The sequence below is a fragment of the Littorina saxatilis genome, unplaced genomic scaffold, assembly GCF_037325665.1.
Source record: "Littorina saxatilis isolate snail1 unplaced genomic scaffold, US_GU_Lsax_2.0 scaffold_896, whole genome shotgun sequence".
In the NCBI taxonomy this organism is placed as follows: Eukaryota; Metazoa; Mollusca; class Gastropoda; order Littorinimorpha; family Littorinidae; genus Littorina; species Littorina saxatilis.
The window spans coordinates 20,214-25,869 of NW_027127536.1; positions in this window are offsets into that span (position 1 = coordinate 20,214).

The following is a 5,656-nucleotide window of genomic DNA, read 5'->3' on the forward strand; positions in this document are numbered from 1 at the left end:
AGCACGCGAAGTCGGGGAAGGTGAAGCTGAGCGGGAAGCATGGGAGGTCAAAGTTCCTCAGGGACAAGAAGTTGCTCTACCGTGAGTTCAGCAACCAAGAAGGTACATTCAAACAGGTTGTCGTGCCTCGCGAGTTTCGCGAGGGTGTCATGGCAACGGCACACGACTCGATTCTGGGAGGTCATCTTGGTACCAAGAAGACCACGGATCGTGTCTGGCGCCACTTTTACTGGCCAGGCATCTGCACGGATGTCCGACGTTTCTGTGCGTCCTGCGATAAGTGCCAGAAGGTGGTTGCCAAAGGAAGGGTGAGGAAGGTCCCCTTAGAGAAGATGCCGCTCATCGACGAACCCTTTCGTCGGGTGGCAGTGGACATCATCGGGCCCATCTTGCCTGCGTCTGAGGACGGAAACAGATACATTTTGACCATGGTGGACTACGCTACTCGATACCCAGAGGCGATCCCTCTGAAATCGATTGAAGCCACGCGAGTAGCTGAGGCTCTGGTTACTATGTGGTCCCGGCTGGGAATTCCATCAGAGGTACTCACCGACAGAGGCACGCAGTTCACGGGAGGAGTGATGGCGGAGGCAGCACGACTGCTATCACTGGAGCAGCACTTCACCACTCCTTACCATGCTCAGTGCAACGGACTGGTGGAAAGGTTCAATGGCACCTTGAAGACCATGCTGAGGAAACTAGCTCAGGAGAAACCACGCACGTGGGACAGGTACATCCCAGCATTGCTTTTTGCATACCGCGAGGTTCCTCAGGAGAGCTTGGGTTTTTCCCCATTTGAGTTGTTGTACGGCAGACAGGTACGCGGTCCCATGGCTATCCTGCGTCAAGCTTGGACGGACGAAGAAGCTGACGAGGAGGTGCAGACGACAGCGACCTACATCGTAGAACTCAGGAACAGGATTGAAGAGACCTGCAAATTGGCTCAAGAGAACCTGGGAAGAGCAGCACAGCGTTACGCGCGAGGATTCGACCGCAAGGCACGGCCGCGCAGCTTCAAGATTGGAGAACGGGTGTTGCTACTTCTACCTGTCAAACACAACAAGCTACAACTGCAGTGGCAAGGACCTTTTGAGGTGACAGCGAAAGTGGGCCAAAACGACTACAGGATCGTCATGAACGGGAAAGCACGCCTGTACCACGCCAACCTGCTGCGCGCCTACATAGAGAGGACTGCCTACGGGGAAAAGGACAAAGTGACAGAAGCAGTTGCTGTCGTGATGGACGAGACAACGGAAGAACAGGGAGGAGGACGGGTACCAGTTTGTCCGCTGGAGGCTAGTGAGGATCTCACGGACGTGCACATCTCACCTGATCTTGGGGACGACCAGCAGGCGGACCTGCAAGAGATCCTGAAGGATGCAGCACGGGTCCTTACAGACATACCACTTCAGACGCATCTAGAGGAGTTTACCTTCGACTTGCTGGAGAAACAGCCAGTGAGGACGAAGCAGTATCCCATGCCTCATGCCCAGAAGGAGGTGGTCAGGAAGGAAATCGCCGACATGACGAAGTTGGGCGTCATCGAGCCAGCGAACTCTCCCTACAGTTCACCAATTGTGCTTGTAAAGAAGAAGGATGGACGCGTCAGGTTCTGTGTTGACTACCGGAAGCTGAACAAGATTACGGCGTTTGACGCGGAACCCATGCCTGATGTGGACTACCTCTTCAGTCACTTGGCCAAGGCCAAGTACTTTTCCAAACTGGACCTCACCAAGGGATACTGGCAAATCCCAGTTGCCGAGGAAGACCGCCCAAAGACTGCATTTACCACTCCATTCGGCCAGTTCCAGTGGACAGTCATGCCTTTTGGTCTACAGAATGCAGGTGCCGTCTTCACTCGCATGATGAGGAAACTTTTGGAACCATTGAAGCGCGAGGACATCAGCAGTTTCATCGACGATGTGCTGATCGCGACAGAGACATGGACTGAACATCTCGACGCCCTGCGCGACGTGTTCGGAAGGTTGAAGGACGGAAATCTGGGAGCTAAACCGTCCAAGTGCTACTTGGGATTCCGGGAATTGTCTTTCCTGGGTCATGTTGTCGGCGAGGGATTGCTCGTTCCAGAGGACGACAAGATCCAGAAGATTCGGGAGGCGGAGCCACCGCGCACGAAGAAAGAAGTCAGGTCTTTCCTGGGCCTAGCCAGCTTCTATAGACGCTTCATCCCGCACTTTGCCGAAATCGCTCTACCACTGACCAACCTTACCAAGAAACTACAACCGACCGTTGTAGTGTGGACTGAGGAATGTAGCTCCGCATTCAACACCCTGAAGAGGCGACTCACCAGTCAGCCTATTCTCCGACTACCAGACCTGAACAAGGACTTCGTGCTGAGGACAGACGCTTCAGGGAAGGGACTTGGGGCAGTGTTGCTTCAGGAGACAGAGGGGTTTTTGCACCCTGTTTGCTTCGCCAGCCGTAAGCTGACCTCGGCCGAGGCAGCGTATGCAACGGTTGAACGCGAGTGTCTCGCCATTGTCTGGGGCATCCAGAAGTTCGAAGCGTACCTGTACGGACGACCTTTCTGTCTGGAGACGGACCATCAACCTCTGCAATATCTTCAGGTTGCAAGGTTGGCAAACGCCAGACTTATGCGCTGGGCGTTGATTCTCCAACCGTACCAATTCACGGTACGCGTCATTCCGGGCGCCAACAATGTTGGAGCTGACTTTCTCTCTCGGGCTGTAGAGGAGAACATGACTGTGAGCGAAACCGAGGTTTCGTCTTGAAGAGGGGAGGTGTGTCACGATCGGGTGACAGAGACCAAGAAAGCGTCACTCAGTGGAGTGCCTGTTCTGGGTCAATGTATGATAGAAAGCGCCTGTGCGTGATATTGGACACAGCAGAGTTTTTGCTGACAGTGCTCCCGAGCACGGATGTTTTGAAACGCACGAGCTTCACAGTGCAGGTTTCTGCTGTCATAGGGCTGACGGTTTTTTTCGCTGACAGGGATTGAGTTTCTCGTGTCTTTTTCCTGTTGGGGAGGCAAAACTGTGTATAGCTGGACTGGTTTGGTGACAAGGTCAGTCACGTGTATTTGGCTAGGTGGTCTGTCAGAGACTCAAGGACGACACACTTGACACCCAGCGGCAGAAGGGGAAGGACCTAACACACAGTTACCAGAGTATGATGGTTTTTCACCGAGTATCATATTCGGCACTCTAGGGGAACTTCCACAAGTTATTCCTTTCCTCTGCCACGTATTTTGCTGAGGACAAGTCGTCACATTTCCTTCGTCGGCGATGGCTTTCGCATAAGGATTCGACAAGGGGTTCTGGACGTTTTGGGTCACTGTTGACGAACAGAGACTGTTCCAGGGAGGAGGCGGACTTTGCTTCCATTGAGAGTTACAATCATAGGCTTTTGAGGTAATAAATCATTATTTAACGCTGTTGATGAGTCTGTGTTGTGGAATGAAATACTCTCTGTTGTTCTTTCCAGGTTAGCGCATAATTTACTCTCTGTGACGCTAAAATACTAATCTGTATATGGTTTTTGCAGATAGGGAGAGAAGGACGGAAAATGGCTGTTTTGTTGTTGTAAAAAGTCAGTTTTGTGCAGGCCCACGTGCTCGATGAGATATTTAAAGATGACATGTTTTAAGGTGGTGGGTGAGGGGTAGCTGACATGTTTAGTGCACCGATGCTTTCTGTTTGCAGCCTTCCTTCGTTCGTTCGTTTCGTTCGTTCGTTACGTTCCCGTAACATCGGCACGGCTGACTCTGGCGGGAACTGTTGAGGCTACGCTAACCAGGAGACCGGCTAACCAGGAGACCGGCTAACCAGCGGACCGGCTAACCAGCGAACCGGCTAACCAGCGGACCGGCTAACCAGCGAACCGACTAACCAGCATACCGGCTAAGCAGCAGCAGCAGAGATAAAGCTAAGTGCACCATGTCGTACGCACCCCGTTGACCACCGTTGTCTTTTCGTATCTATGATTTCATTGGAGTAGTGACAACGTGGGGTGTGTGACACCTGCACGAACTAGAGCTTTTCGAACAGAACATTCTCATTTCGACTGTATTTACACGGGTTCAGCGTGTTACTATAATTTTCTACATAGTACTGGCATTTTTGTCAGTGAACACTGGTTTTTTACGTGTTGAGAACGTAAAAGGAACATATTTTGAGTGAAGGCTCGAGGGAGGTGGAGAGTTTATACATAAACAGGCGTCTGAAACTTATACTTTTGTTGACTCTATTTAATTGTATGCCTGCGAGAGTGGATCGTGGTGTGGTTAGTTAATTAGTAGTAATTAACCGGTTCATAATCACCTTGAGTGATATATTGAAACGTGACACTTCACTTAAAGTTATCAAACATTACAAAGCGCATCCAAGGGCGATAATTATCTTCTGCCATAGCCTAATCGAATGATAATTATTGTTGATTTAAAATCAAACACTCTTGGTTTATACGAATACGTATTTGACCAAATTCCCACTCGAACCTGACATATGTGACCTTCCACCACGGAATGAGTCGCATGTCACCTTTGCATGATTTTCATATTTTTTACATTTTCATAAAGAGTTTTTTATGTTCTATCCAGTGGTGAAACCCGTTTTAGAAAAGAGCGAAAACTGTTCGCGTTATAAGCCTGTAACTAAGGTGAGCCTCACACTGTTACCAGACACTCCCCGGACTTATATATTAAGCCCAGCGCAGAACTGCGCGAGGTGACATGCGACTCATTTCGTGGTGGAGGGTCACATATACATGCAGTCTCTCCAACATTATTGGGGAGTGTCTAACTAAATGTTCCTACCATAAAAAGTCAGGGAAAATTAAAAATTAATGGAAAAGTTATTACGTGACCTATCTGAAAAATGTATTTTTGAAATACCTCCTCTCTGGTTTAGAGCCCCTTCCCCCAATGCTAACATTTTCTTTCCCTTGAATCTCTATAGCAGTATTTTTTGCTTTCATATCTGTTTTATCTCTCCTCTAAATCAAACTGAACTGCTAAATAATGGGAATATTTTCGCTTGTTCCAATCCGAACGGGTGTTTTTAATAGCCATTATTCCTAGAACCATGAAATGTTTCTTGCACAAGAAAAAATGGTAAGCTACAAAATACAACCGATACAAAGTTAAATTGCACATTTTCATTGTTTAACTTTAGTTAGTAAACTCATACATTATAAACGGGGCGGGATGAGTTGGGTGCACGGGTGTTTGAATTGTTGTGCATGATATCCATTCCGTGGAGAGAAAAAAACACATATAGTCGAATTGCAACGCATTTATTGATATCTAAACAACATTCTACCAACAGCGCCAAAGGCATTGTTATAAAGATTAAGGTCTGTTTTTGTTGATGGTCTTATGATGTATTTGTCTACAGACTTCAAAGAACCCTAAGTAGCTGTACTATGTACACAAGAACACTCTTTGTAATGGTCAGGCGTCGGTCCTCGTTAATAATCTGGAAGTTTCATCACGAGCCACTTCCATAAATGCATGATGATGGGTGATGGATGATGGATGACGGATGACGGATGACGGATGATTGATGATGATGATGATGATGATGATGATGATGATGATGATGATGATGATGATGATGATGACACGAAATCCACCCTTTATGATGGACAAAGCATTTTTACAAAAGCAGGGACCTCA